This window comes from Balaenoptera ricei, chromosome 17 (assembly GCF_028023285.1).
Source record: "Balaenoptera ricei isolate mBalRic1 chromosome 17, mBalRic1.hap2, whole genome shotgun sequence".
Taxonomy (NCBI): Eukaryota; Metazoa; Chordata; class Mammalia; order Artiodactyla; family Balaenopteridae; genus Balaenoptera; species Balaenoptera ricei.
In genome coordinates this window covers 55,134,668-55,157,569 of record NC_082655.1, presented here as the reverse complement: position 1 = coordinate 55,157,569, position 22,902 = coordinate 55,134,668, and the positions used below count along the sequence as shown (strand labels likewise).

The window sequence follows — 22,902 nt, the reverse complement described above, 5'->3', positions numbered from 1 at the left end:
ATTATTAGGTCCTGATAACAGTATATTTCACAATTAGCTAAAAGAGAATTTTAAGTTTTTGCTCTGGAAGGCCTTGTATACAAAGCTAACCCTTTCTGAAGGAGGGAAATCAAGGACATATTTCACTAGTTGATACTTGGCAGTAGATTAATGACTGACATTTCCAAGACTGTGTTGAAGAATGTAAATAAATACTTAACTTGATGCATTAGAGTCAATGTGCTCTTGTCTCTATCATTGTAAAGGGAAATGATTCAGAGAAAAAATTAAAGGAAGGCATGTTAGGCACATGGAAAAGGTCTTACAGTACTTCAGAAACACTATTTTTTTTAAAGATTATTATCCTTCAGAATAGAATTCTCGTACAATGTAATGTTCAGGTTTGTACACCTTGAAAAGAAAGTAAGATCCTGTAATTTGTGAACAAGGTAAACACTTTTCCAAGTATTACTTTAGACCATCACTAAAGTTACAATGAATGAGTTAATCCAGTGGTTTATACTAAAATGCATCACAAACAGAAAGAGTGTTGTATAATATAAATGCTGCTAAATTAGGTGTTAACTGATCCCCAGTACTCAGCTCTGTAGCTGTATGATCAATATCACTGGATATTTGAGCCTTAGTTGGTTTCTGTGTAAACAGCACCAGTGATACAAGTCCCATCTACTTCAAAAGGTTATAAAAATCAATGAGATAATAGTAATTAAGCATTTCGTGAGCTTCAAATTACTATATAAATATAAACATAGGCTAAATAAAAATCTCGAAAGGAACTGTAGTGTGACAGATATGCTGATCATTAACATTTATTAAGCGAGTACTATTTGCTAAGTACTGCACAAATTATCTGTAATATTTTTTTAAAACTGAATTTTTCAAAGTTTGCCTTGTGATTGAGTTTTATCTTATAAAATGTATAACCCATTTTACTCAGAGGAAATCAAGAATGCGAAGAAGTTAAGCATTTTGCCTTAGATCAGGGGTGCCCAACCCCCAGACCACGGACCGGTACCAGTCTGTGGCCTGTTAGGAACCAAACCTCACAGCAGGAGGTGAGCGGCGGGGAAGCAAGCAAAAATTCATCTGTATTTACAGCCACTCCTCGTCGCTCTCATTACCACCTGAGCTCTGCCTCCTGTCAGATCAGCGGCGGCATTAGATTCTCATAGGAGCGTGAACCCTACTGTGAACTGTGCATGCAAGGGATCTAGGTTGCGCTCTCTTTATGGGAATCTAATGCTGGATGATCTTAGGTGGAGCTGAAGCGGTGATGCTAGCACTGGGGAGTGGTTGCAAGTACAGATTATCATTAGCAGAGAGGTTTGACTGCACAGAGACCATAATAAACCAATGCGCTTGAATCATCCCAAAACCATCCCCACCCCTGTCCTTGGAAAAATTGTCTTCCACAAAACCCTGGTGCCAAAAAGGTTGGGGACCACTGCCTTAGATTATGATTCTTAAACTACCGCTACCTCTATTGCACCAGGCTGATGATGCATTGTAAAAATTCTCATAATAAAGGAGTTCAAACAAATCTTTTAAACTCAGACATATTTTATAAAATTTAAGAATTATAAGAAGGATAAATATACATAAACATGTTAGATGAACATGAATGTGACTATAGTTTGTAAATAAATAAATAAATTTTGAATTCCCAAAATATTGTTCTACTTACACATTTGCTTGCCAAAATACCTTTAGAAAAAATATATACATAGCGTGTTGATTATATATATATATTACATTATAAAAGGTATCTGGTTGGAGAAAGAGACATTTCTAAAACAACACAATGCATTATATGCTACAGTTTAAAGAATTGGGGGGTTATCTGTCTGGATGGACACATCTAGGGTTGATGTGTCCACTATGGTTCACTAGGGTTAATGCTAGTACTTCAATAGGGTTCTTCAAAGGAGAGGATCTTCTCAGAATGAGAAGGAATTGCATGTTTTTGAGTTGCTCTGCTTCTTTGTCAAATCCTCCAATATTGAAATTTTGAAATGAGTAGTGGTACTGAATGAGGTATAATAGCATGATGGACTGGAATGAGGCCCACTTTGGTCTGAATCCGAACTCCACTATTTTGTAGTTGTGTCACTTCAGACAAGTTATCCTCTGTGTGCATCATTTGTTTGATCTGTGGAATGTGAGTAACACTGCTTGCTTGCTGTTTTGTTTTGTTTTGTTTTAATTTAATGACAACTTATGAACTATCTAGGACAGTCTCTGACAAATGTTGGAGCCCACTGAAGGGCAGCTGTTAATAACCCAACACAGAACTGACAGGATGAAGTCTAGCTAAAACCTTGATAGTTCTCCTGGTTTTGTTTGTTTGTTTTGTTTTTCCCCTTGGTTGCTCTTTCTTTTCTTTTCCTCTTCTTAATTTTCAGACAACAAAAAGCTATTCTTCTGGGTTTTTGTTGTTGTTGTTGGTTTTTTGTTGGTTTGTCTCATTTCCTTGCTTAGAGTTTATAACTTACGACTTACACGCCCAACTTAGATTGTGCCTCTTCTCTGTATACTGTCTGTGTGTACAAAAGTGAAACATATGTAAGTCCGGATATTGTTGAAGTATTACTTTTTTAACTGTATTAACAGGTAATAAGGATTAGTTGTCCATTGACTGTCAGTCCTTACATTAATGCCTTAGTGAAGAAACTTACCAGCCAGAAGACAGTATTTAAGAAATGATGGGTGTCCCTGGGGGTTGTGGCTGCTGATTCTCAATGAGGTTTGTTCTCCACAGTGCACAAACTCATGATCTTGAGCCATTTCTTGAACATCCTTCTTTGAGGTTTGATATCAGGAAATGTAATATTTTGTTACATTTAGATAAAGTTTCAATGGTTTAGTTTTTTAAAATGATGCATATATTCTAAATTAACTTTCTTGTTGATAAAAAGTATAATAGATATAAATCAATTACCTCATAAAATATAAAATATGGAAGGAAATTAATATTAATGAAAATGTATCTAATATAAACTCCTTCTCTGAAGATAAGAAACACCAATGTGTGACACCCACCTAGGTGTCCTGACCTACTTTACCTTTACAAAGTAAGGAAGTACGGTGATGCTTCTAAAAATAATAGCATACTTGGGAATTTACTATCACTGAAGAGTCATAAGAGCTAATAATGTGGTAAGATCTTCTTAATGTCAGATTTTGTTTGATCTCCAAGTGTTTTTAAAGTTTAACAATGGACATCAGTTTTATCTTACTCTAAGAATAGACATTATGAGGCTTCACCCAAATTCTAAGCAGTCTTTGTGTTGTGTGTGGATTGCACACAACGTGGGCTACCCCAGAAAAGACAAAGGGTTTCGCAGATGCTAGCGTTATTACAGATGAGGAAGTCCTCTGGAGAGCCCTCAGAGTTCTAGCAGGTGGTCCTCTAGAAGTGGCTGTTATATGTAAAGTGTTTTATGGAAACTCAGAGATAATCAGATAACACTACAGATAATGCCCACTGAATATGCAATAGGTAAGAAAGTATCAACACTCTTTTAAAAATCATTTTGGCTTCTGGACTCTCAAGACTATAAAACCTACTTATATATTACAATATCTATGTTTTTCTGTATAAATCTTTGAAAAGTTGAGGACCTTACTGACTGTGTTTATGACCCTAAGTGACTTTCAAGTTTATTTTACCAAATAAACTACACAGCTATCAACTAAACAATAGCTACAAAAGGATAGCTATCATTTCTAAATATACTTTAGTAAAATACAGGCTTTTTTTTTAATACAATGGAGGGAACCACTCCTCATCCAATTTTCTTAATAGCTCTTCTTTCCTGTTTGAATCTATTGTGTATTGTGGGTGTTAAAATGTTTTCATAGTGAGGAATGTGTTTTTACACCATTTTAAAATAATGAGATCCATTTCCAGTATGGAATTGCATGTCCCTTAATTCAGTACTGAGTACATATTCCTTTCAATGCTGTTCACAAAAATTGTGAAGATGTTTAAAAGCATACCATTAACAATAGTAGTCAAAAGTATTTCTTACATATCTCTGATTCTCAAAATTGTGCTTTTTTCCTCCAGAAATATGATAATCCCTGCAGGATTTTGTATTTCAATCTATTTAGTTTACATATGTATTTAATTTACATAGACTCTTCTTTTTGATTTAGATGGTTTGCTCATGCCAAGAAGGACAGTAATCATTATTTGCATGTATAGGATATGTATATATGGAATAAATTTTCAGTTGAAAATTATATATATGGAATATATAGTATGTATATGTGTGTGTGTGTGTGTGTACACACACACACACACACACACACACATATATACATGGAAAACTTTCAGTTGACACAACTGGGAAAAAAACATAGTTCTTGCCCATGAGATACGACAGAACCTTTTACAAATGTTAACCTGTCAGAAGGATTTTTCTCCTCCAATGGAATGTCTTACTGCTTCTGTCAGGAATTTTGACTCTTAACACAGTTCATCATACAATCATAGAAGACAGTGAATTTACCAATGAATATTGTCTTATAAAATTATCTCAAAATTTAAAAATAATAATCTAATTGCTATTTGTCTGGTTGGGGAGTTGGAGTGGTAGTGTTGATGTAGAAGTATATATTTAATTCAAACTAACAACATCAATAAGAACTAAAAAGAATTTTAGACATTTTTGCAATCATTCATTCTTTTTTTAAAATTTTTCATTTACAAATTTAAATGAACTCAGTGAGCGTTAGGCATCTGTGGTATTCAAAACCCTGAGCTCAATTATATCACAGAGTTAAAATGTATATTATATATATGTGTATCTATATATGTATATACACATGTAATGGATAATATATTTCATTCCTGCATTTAACTTAGTAAGAAAATAAGAGATGCATGAAAGGATAGCTATAGGCCATAAGTAGTTCACTTTGATCCAACACATTTTCCTCTAAGTTGTCTATAAGGTCAAATGTACAACCATTTTATGCCTATTTGCAAAATTTTATATAATTCATTGACCAGAGAATTAAATATCTTAATTGAAACCATAACCTGAAGAAGGTATTTTGTTGCTTACATTTGGACCTGCATGAATTCTTCTAGGATTATAGTTTGAAATATTTTAAATAATAATATGTTCTGAGAAAAATTTATATATGAAGTTTGTTTTGAAACCCTTCGGTGACAACTCTATTGAACCAAACTTTCATGTCAACCCAAGGTTAAGTAAGAGTCTCTTTAATGTCAAGAAAATCTAGAATACCTTAACTGCAGGACAAAGACTGTATAAAGCAGGAGACCCTACACCATTCTCCACTTCTCAGGTATAAGCCTCCCTGGGTGTCCAGTCCCCAGGAGGATATCTCACTGCACATTGCTTCCCTATCCAGGGTGGAGTTCCCTTTAGCTGCGATCCAGGTTTCATATGTGTGAGAGACACAGAGCTGTTCTGCCTGCAGCTTGTCGTGTTGGCTTAGTACAGACATTTGTAAATTATAAACCATTTCTATCAGTGTGCATGTGTGGTGTGTGCAACTTACCATATGAATATTAATTTCTATCTGTTTCATCACTTTGGAAGCTAATAGAAGCCCAATACAGCATATTTCTGAATACCTACAGTAGTTTGAATATGATTGGCCAATCTCTGAAATCTGACTTTCCCAGAATTTTACCCCCACAGACTATCTCATTATTTCTAGCAGAAATTATAGCATTATCTGTAGCAGCATCTCAAATTTATAGAAGAAATTTCTAATATAAATGTGCAAAAAGAGCCCTGACCAACACTATTACCTGAGTACATGAAATGTACACTCCAGATGAAGCTCACATCCACATAATTCTTGTGGTCCCTCTGTAGGCTATTGCAGACTTTGCTTGCAAAATCAAGCAGTCAAAGAGAAGATGCATAAAACATGAAGGTTATTTTTGAAATTATATGAACAGACCAAAAACACTAGAACTTCTATAGCATCAGGTCTTTATGTATGTGCCAATGATACTCAAGGGCTAGGTCATATTGCCAAAGGCAAGATACCTGTAGAATCACAACTGCTCATGAATACACAGCCTCAACCAAGGCTGTGATACATCATTTGTTAATTAAAACCTCTCCAGTATATTGATTCACAAGAACCCCTTTTGAGAACAACGTGCTGACTTTAAAGTTGCAATGCTCTCAGATATAATATTATTTGAATCTGTGTCACTCTGTGTCTCTAGAGTGCACTGTAAAAGCACTTTGGGAAACACCTGGTGTAAAGCACTAGAAATCAGAGTCCAAATCCAGCCTCAGAGAAGTTATCAGATTACCAGAACATTGCCTGAGAATCTCGAAGCAGTCAAAGGGGAGATGTAAATTATCCTTGGGTCAACTCTATGTATCTGAAAATGGATAAATGTAATTTTCACTGAAGAAAAATAATCTAGGGAATGACTTTCTAACCTATCCATGTATTCTGAATAATAACTCAGCTAACATCTTTTAATGAATTCCTATGTGCCAAATACTGTATTTAGTGCTTTACTGCATCTCATTTAAGTCTCTTAAGAGTCGTATCAATAGTTGCTATTGTTATTCCTAAATTTTGGATAAGAAATGAGTATCAGAGGTTAAATAACTGCTCAAAGTTACTCACCTAAAAGGAGGCAGACCTGAGACTGGAATCGTGTGTGTAACTCTAGTGACAGCATTTTTTAAAAGGTAGGTTTCCTCCTCAAGTCTGACAAGTTATACTAGTTATGCTAATATTAAAACCTACTCTATGTGTGTTACCAATTCCAAGCTTGTACTGCTTGCTGCATGACAGGTCAATAAATCGAGAGACAAGTTGTTGGGGAGTAATAGCGACTTTATTCAGAAAGCCAGCAGACTGAGAAGATGGCGGACTAGTGTCCCAAAGAACCATCTTACCCAGGTTTGGATGCTAGTTTCTTTTATAGAACAAAGATTGGGGAAGTGAGGCGGTAAAGTAATAAAGGCGATAGTTGCTGCAAATATTTCCTGGTTTCAGCCAGGCTTAAAGGATGTTAATTTCTTCTTTCCTGCAGCCTTTCATAGGTGGGTCTGGTTGGAATGTTTTTTGTGAACTGAACGAATGTATTTTAGCTTAAAGTCCAGGCATGGAAGGCGGGGTTCCCAGAGATGGGCCAGTATATATGCTTTAAGTTATAGGTAACAGCAATTTAGTGATTAACTTGTAGCAAAAGCAATAGAATACAAAGGTTAAAGTAAAAGAAACAGATCTAATATGGAGTCGTATTTGTTCTTCCTTATTGCATGTGGAGACTGCAAACATCTAGAGAATTAAGACACTTAAGAGGCATAGTTATCTCTTACCTAGAGTCAACCTTCTTCTTACCTATTATTTCAGGAGTAAGGTCTTAACAAATGTTAACTTTTACTAAGCTTATGAGTGGGTGATCATTAATAATAATCCTATAGCTTTCATTCAGAAAAGGGAATCCATAATTTTTAATTTCTACATCACCTGGGATTTTCTAATGTTTTCTGCCTTAGATAGCTAATGTATTCTGCCTTAGATAGCTAAGGGGAGGGGAGAATTGGGAAGTCTTGACTGTCATCATAGAAAATTATATCAACAAGGCTGGGATTTATTCCACCAAGGAGAAATTATGTTCTGAATTAGTTTTTTGCAATACGTGGGTTGCTAGATGCTATCATGAATAACACTGCATCTGCCTTCATAGCTGTTGAGTTTAAGGAATTTGTGAACAAGAATTTTATCTGATCTAGACATACAGTAGGCATTTTCACTGTATCATTTTTATTGCTACTTAATACAACCCCAAACATTAAAGTTTGTGAAGGGAAATTCACTGTTGCACTTATTGTAGGGAATTTATTTATATTTTAGGAGAGTACAGAAATTTCAGGGAATTGGTTGTGTGGTTTAAGACCTTTCACTCTAGGGCCAGTCTTCCAAAGCCACATCGATAATAATTGAAAATTGTTCATCTCTGCGGGCAGTTTAGTAGCCTACATGAAATCACTTAGTGGTCTGAATTTAACTCCTGAGGGAACAGTCATGATTGACAGTTTGAACAAAGAGGACAAGAGTGGAATGGACCTGTTAAGTAGGAGTGAGTGAATTTCTCCTATGGGCATGACAATGTTTACCTCCTGCAATTTAGCTTTAAGTGACTTAAGAGTTTTAAAATGGAGAAGGATGCTTCGTTCAGTGGAGGCATACAGGGGATAGAGCAGAGTTTTATTTTAGTGAATACACAAGAATAATCCTCTTACTATTTTTCCATTGCTGGCCTCATATTGTACATCAATTAGAAATGAATATTATGAGGATTTTACTTTTAATCTCCATATTTTCTTTATTATACTTGATTAAGTGAACTACACCATACAATTTACTATTTTGGGAGTCACAGAAGAAGGCAAATACAAAATTGTATGTTTTCTATTCTTTTATATTATTTCAGGAAAAATCTAGTTGGAGTTAGTAAATAGATGGATCTTATAAATTCTGAGAAAAAAATTATCAGAATAATCTCTGGGCATTCTCAAGATACTGTGTTACCTACCTGTCATCCTTAATATAATTTTTAATATAAATCACAGACTAAGTCTTAGCAGTTTGTGGTTATTCCTGCTTCAGCATAATGTGAATAGTTTTGGTGGTGAAGAGGCTTCTCATTATAGAACCCTTGGGCACTATAGTGATGGGTGCCTTCTTTAAGTAACTTGGAACTCTTTTCTGGAAATACTCCAGATCCCAGAGGAAATTAGAGGAAAAGGTAGAACCCTCTCCTTACTACTGTATGTGAATGAACATTTTAATAAGCACTTAAACCAACAGCAGGTATATAATAAGTGCCCTGTGCTTGGTAAATATAAAGTAAGTGTTGTAGAACTACTTTTGAGATAGTTTTAATAATTTATGGACCATGTTTTAAAATTCAAAATCTCCTAAATGGAACCTGTTTAGCAATGTTTATAACATGCATTAAAAAAGAAGATGGGTTATGTGACAAATAATGAAATGACACTGAATACTTGTTCCATACTTTATTTTGACTGCATGGTCCCAGCCCACAGAGGGATCTTTTCAAATAGGTCTTTGTCTCTACTTGGATGTGGTTGACTAGTCACAAACCAAAGTACTGGTGCCTCATGGTCCATGGCTCTCTGCCAACTAATGGTTCAAATAGCAGTCAGTGTCATAGGGCTGTGTCTGTCCTTGTTGTATGATCCCTGATAATATAGATGTAGCACCGATCACAACATCTCCAGTGGTTCAGAGGGAGCTTGTTTCTTAATTGTTCCACTTCCCAAGACCCTTATATCACAAGTGGGTACTAACCCTGCTTGACCCATTTCCCCCAGTCAAGTAGAAAGAGTCTAATTATTATTGATTTGACCTCCCTATATAACTCAAAACAATCTTCTGCCTAGGTCATGTTGACCAGTAGAAAGTTATCCTGGAAGCATAATTACAGTCATTATCTTGGACAATTTGTGTGACTAAAGGCTCTATTTCACATAGAATGTCATATGCAGTAAATTTCCTAGAATTATATCAATTTGTTCATATTCTAGAGAATATAAGTGTACCTAAGGACTTATAAGTGCATACTTTTGAGTTATACCATCATATAGTTTTATCTCTTTGAATCTTTTGGTTTCAATTTAAAGATGTTAGTTAATTTTTCTTATTTGTAAAAATTTCACTGGAATCTTTCACACTGAATGTAGTTATTGGATAAATAGACAATGTTTACATGATCCCTGATAGAATAGATACAACATCAGTCACAACATTTCTAGTGGCTCAGAGGAAGCTTGTTCCAATTGCTGAAAACTCCAAACACAAGTGGGTTCTTAACCTTGGGTGATGTGAGCTTTTATGTCCCCTCAAAATTCATACACTGAAGCCTTAACCTCCAGTGTGATGTTATTTGGAAGAAGGGCCTTTGGGAAGTAATTAGGTTTAGATGAGGTTGTGAGGGTAGGGCTCCCATGGTGGGATCAGTGTCTTATAAGAAGAGGAAGAGAGGCCAGAGTGCTCTCTCCACCATGTGAGGACACAGTGAGAAGGTGATGTCTGAAAGGCAGGAAGAGAGATGTTACCAGGAAATGAATCGGTTGGCACATTGATCTTGGACTCCCAGCCTTCAGAACTGTGAGAAACAAATGTCTGCTGTTTCAGCCACCCAGCCTATGATAATTTGTTACAGCAGTCCAGATGACTATGAGCAAATGCATGAGCAAAGAAAGGAGTTACACTGATATATTCCCTAATTTACTCTTGATGCTTGGCCCTGCCCAGCCATGTTCTATCATATTGGCCATGATTTCCACAGGATGTGTCTGATGCCTCACAAACCTAGGTGATGGTCTCTTAAAGACTGTAACCCTCTGCCTAATAATGAATGGTTGGATCTGCAGCAACTCATTAAATGTTTCCCAATAGGTGGTTTAACACTTATCATTACTCTGTTTACAAAATTTACTAATTTGCATTTTCCAAAATAATTTTAACTCAGTTTAACACAAAAGTTGATTAATATCCCAAATTCTTAACTACGTTTGAAATGTTGCCTTACCAATATTCATTGCTTTCCAATTTTATAGTTACAATAACCAATAAAAAATCATTAACTTTTTATAACTATAATTATTACATTATCTATACTTAACATATTTATTTTTTTGCTCACCAGTCAACTACTTGATCTCAATCTCTAGATGAAAAATACTTATTTCTCTGTAGCTAACGATTCTTTTCAAATCTACTCACTGCTATGAAGATATTTTAGCTAACATAGTTTGCTTTACAAAATTAATGCCATTCATATTTATACAGTAATTTTTTCAATTGCTTACACAATTTTATTAAATTTTTATGTTCTGCCTTGAGCTATTGAATGAATTTGCCTCATTTTTTAAACCTTTCTACATCATATTGTCATTTTAAAACATGTTTCTTACAAAAATATCTCATATTAAGCAATTTCTATGAAATTTATCATATCACCTTTATTATTAGTGAGTCCTTATTAAAAGAAAACTATTTTATATTTTTAAATTTTTTACACATAGATTTGTAGTTAAAAAGGAAAATGAAAAATGGGTTTCTAGTTTCTTATATGGTGCTACTGCCACAATATTATACTCAGTTTCTGAGGCACATAGTTTTAAAAAGGTATAAAAACTAATTTCATGTGAATATAATTAATATGTTTTCAAAAACTGTGTAACTAGGAAATTTCACTTTTTTTTCTGAATATCATCATAATTGTAGCAACTCAATTGCAATACTAAGATAGAAGGGCTATCTATCTTATCAAATGTTTTAATATATAGTGTTTTTAATTTCTATATTATCAACCATTAAATTTTTAATAAACATTGAACACATGCTATTCACCAATATTTTAAAATATAATATGTGGATTTAATAAAGTGTGCATTTAACAGATGAAATCAGAATAACTTTTACTACATTTTTAAATAATAATGACTTTGATGATATGCCTGGAAGCTCCAAACATTAATTCATTTTCCCTGAGTACAAGGGAATTATGCTGTTTCTATTATTTGCCTGCCTAGCTAAGCTCTTAAACAAACTTCACTTACTTCATTGCAGAGATCAGATTATCTTTCTCTTATTTAACGTATGATCTGCCCATTCCTCCTTTTCAACGTATTGAGTCAGAAAATACTTTGAATACTTAGGGAAGAGCTGGCAGGCATCAAAACTACTTTGAGTATCCTAAAACAGCCACTGCTGGTGGGAGAGGAGAGGTACTCAACGTTTCTGGAAAGTAGCTGAGTACTGATAATTAAATAACTTTAAAAAATATTTTTTCCATCTTATACTACCCGGAATTTGTCAAAGTATTAATCTGAGATTTGTTTGTGATCTAAAAAAATTGGAAACAAACTTAATATTCATTAAGAGAATGAAGATTATGGTATAGCTTTATTACTATGTAACTATTTGTTATATCCAGTAAGATTATTTAACAACTTGATAACATGGGTACTGCGGTAATAAGTAATGGCACTTGGATGTAAATTATGATGACTTTATTTTTTTTCTAATTTACAATTTTTTTCTAAGTACTAGAAAGAAATGATAAAGAAAATACATCAAAATTGTAACAATGAGTATTTTTTGAGGTTGCGGTTATATTTTTTCCTTCATTGCACACATTCCCTAAAAGTCTTTAATTTTGAAAAACTACATTTGACTTATTTCAGGGAGTAGTTTGAGGCTTAAGAATTTAATCTTAATTTTAATTGTGATATTTGTTTTTATGAATGGTAGAGGTATCACCAAATATGCTTGGTGATTGCCCCATGGCAAAAAAAAAAAAAAAAAAAATCAAAAGATTTTTCACAAAATAGTGTTTATGATGCTTAAGATCTGTTGAAGAATTGTCACTGCCCTGATGGATATGTTATATATTTCTGAATTTGGGATGGTTTTCTCAAGAATAAATTCAGACTTTTCTTTTGATTTATTTTGTCCAGAAGAGTTGCTTAAATACATTAGTTTATTTCAGTTCAGTTTTTTTTTTCTTTTTTCTAATTATAAGTCAAAGCAATTTTATACCAATTCGTTTAATGAAAAAATTATTCAAGTATGTGTATATGAGTTAAAGTATTTAAAAAACAACTATCTTTTTGTGAATGCTGAGAAATTAACTGTATTCCCAGTGAATTCTTAATCATATCCTTTAATGATTAATTCATATATCATCTGCTTCAAAAAGTTTTCTTTGGTCTTCTTCTCAACTGGATATGATCTCTTTTTCTTCTGAAATTACAACTTTAGTTTCTATATCTTGCAGCATTTGCCAGGCTTTACCTTATTTTATAGGATTTTTTTGAGTACTAGCTTTAGATTTCAGCATGTGATGAATTTTAGGGTATGAGTTCGCTTTTTAAATTCATTTTTGGATCCCTTTAATCTCTTCCCAGGTTCTTGAATACAGTATGTGTTAATATTGTTGTTTGACTTTTTTGAATCCTGGGTATTTCTCATTGTTATTCTTATTTTGTTGTTTGTTTCTTTTTATGGCTGAGTAATATTCCATTGTATATATGTGCCACATCTTCTTTATCCATTCATCTGTTGATGGACACTTTGGTTGCTTCCATATCTTGGCTATTGTAAGTAGAGCTGCAATTAATATTTTGGTACATGATTCTTTTTGAATTATGGTTTTCTCAGGGTATATGCCCAGTAGTGGGATTGCTGGGTCGTATGGTAGTTCTATTTTTAGTTTTTTAAGGAAACTCTATACTGTTTTCCATAGTGGCTGTATCAATTTACATTCCCACCAACAGTGTAAGAGGGTTCCCTTTTCTCCACACCCTCTCCAGCATTTATTGTTTTTAGATTTTTTGATGATGGCCATTCTGACCGGTGTGAGATGATATCTCATTGTAGTTTTCATTTGCATTTCTCTAATGATTAATGATGTTGAGAATTCTTTCATGTGTTTGATGGCAATCTGTATATTTTCTTTTGAGAAATGTCTATTTAGGTCTTCTGCCCATTTTTGGATTGGGTTGTTTGTTTTTTTGATATTGAGCTGCATGAGTTGCTTGTATGTTTTGGAGATTAATCCTTTGTCAATTGCTTCATTTGCAAATATTTTCTCCCATTCTGAGGGTTGTCTTTTCATCTTGTTTATGGTTTCCTTTGCTGTGCAAAAGCTTTTAACTTTCATTAGGTCCCATTTGTTTATTTTTGTTTTTATTTCCATTTCTCTAGGATGTGGGTCAAAAAGGACCTTGCTGTGATTTATGCCATAGAGTGTTCTGCCTTTGTTTTCCTCTAAGAGTTTGATAGTGTCTGGCCTTACATTTAGGTCTTTCACCCATTTTGAGTTTATTTTTGTGTATGGTGTTAGGTAGTGTTCTAATTTCATTCTGTTACATGTAGCTGTCCAGCTTTCCTGGCACCACTTATTGAAGAGGCTGTCATTTCTCCACTGCATATTCTTGCCTCCTTTATCAAAGATAAGGTGACCATATGTGCATGGGTTTATCTCTGGGCTTTTTATCCTGTTCCATTGATCTATATGTCTGTTTTTGTGCCAGTACCATACTGTCTTGATTACTGTAGCTTTGTAGTATAGTCTGAAGTCAGGGAGCCTGATTGCTCCAGCTCCACTTTTCTTTCTCAAGATTGCTTTGGCTATTCGGGGTCTTTTGTGTTTCCATACAAATTGTAAAATTTTTGTTCTAGTTCTGTGAAAAATACCAGTGGTAGTTTGATAGGGATTGTATTGAATCTGTAGATTGCTTTGGGTAATAAAGTCATTTTCACAAGGTTGATTCTTCCAATCCAAGAACATGCTATATCTCTCCATCTATTTGTATCATCTTTAATTTCTTTCATCAGTGTCTTATAATTTTCTGCATACAGGTCTTTTCTCTCCTTAGGTAGGTTTATTCCTAGATATTTTATTCTTTTTGTTGCAATGGTAAACGGGAGTGTTTTCTTAATTCCACTTTCAGATTTTTCATCATTAGTATATACGAATGCTAGAGATTTCTGTGCATATATTTTGCATCTTGTTACTTTACCAAATTCATTGATTAGCTCTAGTAGTATTCTGGCAGCATCTTTAGGATTCTCTATGGATAGTGTCATGTCATCTTCAAACAGTGACAGCTTTACTTCTTCTTTTCCGATTTGGATTCGTTTTATTTCTTTTTCTTCTCTGATTCCTGTGGCTACAAATTCCAAAATTATGTTGAATGGTAGTGGTGAGAGTGGGCACCCTTGTCTTTTTCCTGATCTTAGTGGAAATGGTTTCAATTTTTCACCATTGAGGACGATGTTGGCTGTGGGTTTGTCATATATGGCCTTTATTATATTGAGGAAAATTCCCTCTTTGCCTACTTTCTGCAGGGCTTTTATCATAAATAGGTGTTGAATGTTGTCAAAAGCTTTCTCTGCATCTATTGAGATGATCATGTGGTTTTTCTCCTTCAGTTTGTTAATATGGTGTATCACATTGGTTGATTTGCATATATTGAAGAATACTTGAATTCCTGGGATAAACCCCACTTGTTCATGGTGTATGATCCTTTTAATGTGCTGTTGGATTCTGTTTGCTAGTATTTTGTTGAGGATTTCTGAATCTATGTTCATCAGTGATATTGGCCTGTAGTTTTCTTTCTTTGTGACATCTTTGTCTGGTTTTGGTATCAGGGTGATGGTGGCCTCATAGAATGAGTTTGAGAGTCTTCCTCCCTCTGCTATATTTTGGAAGAGTTTGAGAAGGATAGGTGTTAGCTCTTCTCTAAATGTTTGGTAGAATTCGCCTGTGAAGCCATCTGGTCCTGGGCATTTGTTTGTTTGAAGATTTTTAATCACAGTTTCAATTTCAGTGCTTGTGATTGGTCTGTTCATATTTTCTATTTCTTCCTGGTTCAGTCTCAGCAGGTTGTGCATTTGTAAGAATTGGTCCATTTCTTCCAGGTTGTCCATTTTATTGGCATAGAGTTGCTTGTAGTAATCTCTCATGATCCTTTGTATTTCTGAAGTGCCAGTTGTTACTTCTCCTTTTTAATTTCTAATTCTATTGATTTGAGTCTTCTCCCTTGTTTTCTTGATGAGTCTGGCTAGTGGTTTATCAATTTTGTTTATCTTCTCAAAGAACCAGCTTTTAGTTTTACTGATCTTTGCTATTTTTTCCTTCATTTCTTTTTCATTTATTTCTGATCTGATCTTTATGATTTCTTTCCTTCTGCTAACTTTGGGATTTTTTTGTTCTTCTTTCTCTAATTGCTTTAGGTGTAAGTTTTGGATGTTTATTTGAGATGTGTCTTGTTTCTTAAGGTAGGATTGTATTGCTATAAACTTCCCTCGTTGAACTGCTTTTGCTGTATCCCATAGGTTTTAGGTCGTCGTGTTTTGATTGTCATTTGTTTCTAGGTATTTTTGATTTCCTCTTTGATTTATTCAGTGATCTCTTTGTTATTAAGTAGTGTATTGTGTAGCCTCCATGTGTTTGTATTTTTTACAGATCTTTTCCTGTAATTGATATCTAGTCTCAGAGCATTGTGGTCAGAAAAGATACTTGATACAATTTCAATTTTCTTAAACTTACCAAGGCTTGATTTGTGACCCAAGATATGATCTATCCTGGAGAATGTTCCATGAGCACTTGAGAAAAATGTGTATTCTCTTGTTTTTGGATGGAATGTACTATAAATATCAATTAAGTCCATCTTGTTTAATGTATCATTTAAAGCTTGTGTTTCCTTATATATTTTCATTTTGGATGATCTGTCCATTGGTGAAAGTGGGGTGTTAAAGTCCCCTACTATGATTGTGTTACTGTCAATTTCCCCTTTTATGGCTGTTAGTATTTGCCTTCTGAACTGAGGTGTTCCTATGTTGGGTGCATAAATATGTACAATTGTTATATCTTCTTCTTGGGTTGATCCCTTGATCATTACATAGTGTCCTTCTTTGTCTGTTGTAATAGTCTTTGTTTTAAAGTCTATTTTGTCTGATATGAGAATTGCTACTCCAGCTTTCTTTTGATCTCCATTTGAATGGAATATCTTTTTCCATCCCCTCACTTTCAGTCTGTATGTGTCCCTAGGTCTGAAGTGGGTCTCTTGTAGACAGCATATATATGGGTCTTATTTTTTTTATCCATTCAGCCAGTCTATGTCTTTTGGTTGGAGCATTTAATCCATTTACATTTAAAGTAATTATCAATATGTATGTCCCTATTACCATTTTCTTAATTGTTTTGGGTTTGTTATTGTAGGTCTTTTCCTTCTCTTGTGTTTCCTGCCTAGAGGAGTTCCTTTAGCATTTGTTGTAAAGCTGGTTTGGTGGTGCTGAATTCTCTCAGCTTTTGCTTCTCTGTAAAGCTTTGAATTTCTCCATCAAATCTGAATGACATCTTTGCTGGGTAGAGTAATCTTGGTTGTAGGTTTTTCTCCTTCATCACTTTAAATATGTCCTGCCACTCCCTTCTGGCTTGCAGAGTTTCTGCTGAAAGATGAGCTGTTAACCTTATTCCCTTGTGTGTTATTTGTTGTTTTTCCCTTGCTGCTTTTAATATTTTTCTTTGTATTTAGTTTTTGATAGTTTGATTAATATGTGTCTTGGCATGTTTCTGCTTGGATTTATCCTGTATGGGACTCTCTGTGCTTTCTGGACTTTATTAACTATTTCCTTTCCCATATTAAAGAAATTTTCAACTACAAACCCTTCAAATATTGTTTCAGTCCCTTTCTTTTCCTCTTCTTCTTCTGGGACCACTATAATTCGAATGTTGGTGCATTTATTGTTGTCCCAGAGGTCTCTGAGACTGTCCTCAATTATTTTCATTCTTTTTTCTTTATTCTGTTCTGCAGTATTTTTTCTACTATTTTATCTTCCAGGTCACTTATCCGTTCTTCTACCTCAGTTATTCTGCTATTGATCCCTTCTAGAGTATTTTAAATTTCATTTATTCTGTTGTTCGTCACTGTTTGTTTGCTCTTTAGTTCTTCTAGGTCCTTGTGAAACGTTTCTTGTATTTTCTCTATTCTATTTCCAAGATTTTGGATCATCTTTACTATCATTATTCTGAATTCTTTTTCAGGTAGACTGCCTATTTCCTCTTCATTTGTTAGGTCTGGTGTGTTTTGACCCTGCTCCTTCATCTGTTGTGTGTTTTTCTGTCTTCTCAGTTTGCTTAACTTACTGTGTTTGGGGTCTCCTTTTCGCAGGCTGCAGGTTCATAGTTCCCATTGTTTTTGGTTTCTGTCCCCAGTGGCTAAGGTTGGTTCAGTGGGTTGTGGAAGCTTCCTGGTGGAGGGGACTAGTGCCTGTGCTCTGGTGGATGAGGCTGGATCTTGTCTTTCTGTTGGGCAAGTCCATGTCTGGTGGTGTGTTTTGGGGTTTCTGTGGCCTTATTATGATTTTAGGCAGCCTCTCTGCTAATGGATGGGGTTGTGTTCCTGTCTTGCTAGTTGTTTGGCATAGGGTGTCCAGCACTGTAGCTTGCTGGTCGTTGAGTGAAGCTGGGTCTTGGTGTTGAGATGGAGATCTCTGGGAGATTTTCACCACTTGATATTACGTGGAGCTCGGAGCTCTCTTGTGGGCCAGTGTCCTGAACTTTGCTCTCCCACATCAGAGGCACAGCCCTGACGCCTGGCTGGAGGACGATGAGCCTTTCATCCACATGGCTCAGAATAAAAGGAAGAAAAAAATAGAAAGAAAGAAGATAAAATAAAGTAAAATAAAATATACTAAAATAAAGTTATTAAAATTAAAAATTAAACAATAATTATTAAGAAAAATAATTCTTAAGTAAAAAAAAAAACAAAAAGAAACGGACAGACTGAACCCTAGGACAAATGGTAAAAGCAAAGCTATACAGACAAAATCACGTATAGAAGCATATGCATACACACTCACAAAAAGAGAAAAAGGGAAAAAAAATATATATATATCTTTGCTCCCAAAGTCCACCTTCTCAATTTGGGATGATTCATTGTGTATTCAGGTATTCCACAGATGCAGGGTACATCAAGTTGATTGTGGAGATTTAATCCTGTGTTCCTGAGGCTGCTGGGAGAAATTTCCCTTTCTCTTCTTTGTTCACACTGCTCCCAGGGTTCAGCTTTGGATTTGGACCGGCCTCTGCGTGTAGGTCGTCTGAGGGCGTCTGTTCTTCGCTCAGACACAAAGGTGTTAAAGGAGCAGCTGATTCAGTGGCTCTGGCTCACTCAGGCCGGGGAGGGGGAGGGGTACGGATGCAGGGCGAGCCTGTGGCTGCAGAGGCCTTCGTGACGTTGCAGCAGCCTGAGGCGCGCTGTGCGTTCTCCCTGGGAAGTTGTCCCTGGATCACGGGACCCTGGCAGTGGCAGGCTGCACAGGCTCCCGGGAGGACAGGTGTGGAGAGTGACCTGTGCTTGCACACAGGCTTCTTGGTGGTGGCAGCAGTAGCCTTAGCGTCCCATACCCGTCTCTGGGGTCCGTGCTGATAGCCACTGCTCGCGCCCGTCTCTGGAGCTCCTTTAAGCTGCACTGTTAATCTGTCCTCGCGCACCAGGAAACAAAGAGGCAAGAAAAAGTCTCTTGCCTCTTCGGCTGCTCCAGACTTTTTCCCGGACTCCCTCCTGGTTAGCCATGGTGCAGTAGCCCCCTTCAGGCTGTGTTCACGCCGCCAGCCCCAGTCCTCTCCCTGCAATCCGACCGAAGCCCGAGCCTCAACTCCCAGCCCCCGCCCATCCCGGTGGGTGAGTAGACAAGCCTCTCAGGCTTGTGAGTGCTGGTCGGCACCGATCCTCTGTGCAGGAATCTCTCCGCTTTGCCCTCCGCACCCCTGTGGCTGCGCTCTCCTCCATGGCTCTGAAGCTTCCCCCCTCCGCCACCCACAATCTCCTCCCGTGAAGTGCTTCCTAGTGTGTAGAAACCTTTCCTCCTTTACAGCTCCCTCCCACTGGTGCAGGTCCTATCCCTATTCTTTTGTCTCTGTTTTTTCTTTTGCCCTACCCAGGTACGTGGGGAGTTTCTTGCCTTTTTGGAGGTCTGAGGTCTTCTGCCAGTGTGCAGTGGGTGTTCTGTGGGAGCTGTTCCACATGTAGGTGTATTTCTGATGTATTTGTGGAGAGGAAGGTGATCTCCGCGTCTTATGCTTCCACCATCTTGAAGCTCCTCCTCTCTGCAGTAGAGTTTTTTTTTTCGTTTTATTTATTTATTTATTTATTTATTTATTTATTTTTGGCTGTGTTGGGTCTTCGTTTCTGTGCGAGCGTTTTCTCTAGTTGCGGCAAGCGGGGGCCACTCTTCATCGCGGTGCGCCGGCCTCTCACTATCGCGGCCTCTCTTGCTGCAGAACACAGGCTCCAGACGCGCAGGCTCAGCAGTTGTGGCACACGGGCTCAGTTGCTCAGCGGCACGTGGGATCCTCCCAGACCAGGGCTCGAACCCGTGATTGCCCCTTGCAGAAAGGGCAGGAGCAAACTCAAACTGCTTGGGTCTTTGCTGCATTTTAAGTCTTTACACTTCTTTTTTTTTCCTTTCCCTTTGTGCTTATTCTTTCACTTTACTCGTAGGATGCTGCACTCGTAAGCCTTTCACCCAGCACTTCAGATGGAGCTCCTAGTGAGAAAAAATCAATTTTTCATTTTAGATATTACAGTTTTCATCTTTAGATGTTCCACTTGATTCTTTTTTGTATCTTTAATTTCTCTCCTGATTATGGGTCATATTTTTTGATCTTGGGATCTCTAGGAGGTTTTAACTGGATTCTAAAGATTTTGTATTTTATGTTGTTTAGTGTCTGAGCTCTACTTTTCATAAAGAAGTATTACGCTTTGCTCTCATAGACAGTTAAGTTGTTTTTTGGTTTAGTTTGATCATCCTGAGAATTGTTTTTAAGTTTTGTTAGGGTGGTCCTTGAGTACTTTTTACTCTGGGGATTATTTATGCCCATTACTAAGGTCTGGTCCTTCTGATGTCTAAATTTAATGATTGAGGGATCCAATTTGGACTTTCTACTGTTGCTGGTAGGAATTGAATGATACATAGCATTTTGTGGGTCTGGGAAGCATTCAGCTCACAGCTTTCCAATAACTTTTTTACCAGCCTCATAGAAGTTCATCCATTGCATGCATATCCTAGGAATCAGCATAGATTCAAGGGACCCCTAAGATGATTTCTGGAATTACTTCTCTGTATAGCTCTCTTCTCTCTAGAAATCTGCTTCACAAATCCCTGCCTCTTTAGACGCCTTAAACTCTGATCTATCACATAAATTCAGTAAGGTCCCTGTCTCTGCTTTCAGTGATACACACACACTGCACACACACACACACACACACACACACATACACAGACACACACACACTCACCAACTCTATGACATGAAATATGCTTCCCAGACAGAAAGCTGGAGCAATCCCAGACCTTACTTTGTTTTTTTTTTTTGGCTCAGCTGTCATAGATCCACACTGCCTGTGGCTTAATGTCAGAAAAACATTTGTTCCATGTATATTAGCCTGATTTTCTAGTTGTTTGAGTCAGAGAGGTAATTTAACTCTTGTTATTCCATCATGCCAGAAAGTGGAAGTCTTTCTTCCACTCTTCCATGATGACGAGTCATGTAACAGAGAAGCACAAGCTAAATATTACATTATGAGTTAAGGCTTAATTTTTCAGGGAAGATTGATAGTGTACAACACAGTGACAAAACTCTTTCATTATTAAAACCTGTTAGAAACTGGCAAGTAAGTCTTTATGTGAGCAGTTAGATACACAGAGATTTTAAGGTGATCAAAAGTCATTAAGTAGAATTACACAAATGACAGTTTGGACTTACAGTTATGAGAGTCATCTACATAGAGTAAAAGGATGGAGTCACAGAAAGCATGTAGACACTTACAGTAAGAATTCAGACTGCAGCTGTGCCCTCATTTTAAATTTGACTCAGGGTCACTGTCAAAGAAAGACCACTGGGCTCTGTAAACCATGTTTATGACCTCTTCTAACAATTCTTGTGTTTCCATTTTAACCAATTTATTCCTGTCCAGGAAAGAAAATGTCAACCATAAGAATCATTCATTCTTAAAAGTAACTTTATGATATTTCTAAAAATATCTACCACATAAGAACAAAAAGAAAATAATATTATTTCTATGGATTGCATTACTGATGTTGGACTAGAGTTGTAAGAAAGGTAGCCCTAAATACATTCTGGAGCCAAAAAGGGATATTTAGTTTATTTTTCCTCCTCAGTGTGGTTAAAATACACTAGATTATAGGAGGAAGCTAAATGTTTGTTTAAAATACATATGTACACCTTAATTTTTCTTATTTGAATTGATTCTCACAGCATTAGCTTAAGGTATGCAATAGCTCAAATTGCGAAATTTAAAAAAAATCAACTTTCGTTTCCTTCAACCTTAACCTTGAATAATTCTTAAAGGAAGCCCTTAAATGTAGCTAAACCAAAACAAACAAGGCAGCAATATAATCCCTGTTTTCAATGATGCCATACTCAATTTTTATGTGAATAACTGTTTATGAAGTCAACCTTCATTATAAGGAGATATGTATAATGTTGTGTCCAATATTTAGTAAAATTTTAATAATCCAAGAAGTAATCATTAACAGCCTAATTTGAAACATTTTTGTGTTATGTGGTTGCTCTTGATTTTAGAAGTAGCTACTTTAAATGAATAATGAGTAAATTTTCAAGTATATCTAATTTACATGTCTTTAAAATTTCCACCTCTTTAGTGCTCAATTTAGAAATGTCACTTTAAATTCTGTTTAAAAACAATATACACTTATTAATTATTTATATAGCTATAAGATTTTAAGAGATTATTTGCATAAAAATATAATGTCACTGATAAAATGTATCAATTAACTAGTGTTCAACAATTATCATCAATATTAGAGATTTTATCCTTGTTGAAATTTTAGTTTCACCATACTAGTTTCTTTAAACTGGTACGCACTTTAGAAGATGATGTCTGGCAAAAAAAAAAAAAAAAAAAAAAATATTGTGCTTAATAAATATTGTTGAATGAATGAATGAATTTTTAAAGGCTTAAAAAATAAATCTGCAAGTGCTGGAGTACTTGGAAATTAAAGTTTCATTGAGTTTAATTAAGCACAATTAAATACTCTGCCAAACTCACAAAACAGTTTTTAGAAATACTAGCAGTCCTTAGGCAACATAGGAGCCATTAGTTAAATGAATTAAAACTGCGGTTGAGAATGAAAATTTCAATACAGATGCCCAGTCTACTAAGCTGCTGATCATTGATGAAAACTAGCTACACATGCTGTTTTTTCTTTCTTTCTTTTTTAAACTGATATTTGGTATTGGTTATAGAGAATGTACAGAATTAATTCTGGTTAAATCCTTTATTTCAAAAT

The 22,902-nt window shown here is 35.7% G+C and overlaps 1 protein-coding gene across 10 annotated transcripts in view; it reads left to right on the top strand.

Moving 5' to 3' along the window:
* RALYL (RALY RNA binding protein like) overlaps positions 1–22,902 on the top strand; it is an 814,820-nt gene that overhangs the window by 262,872 nt on the left and 529,046 nt on the right. The window lies entirely within an intron of this gene.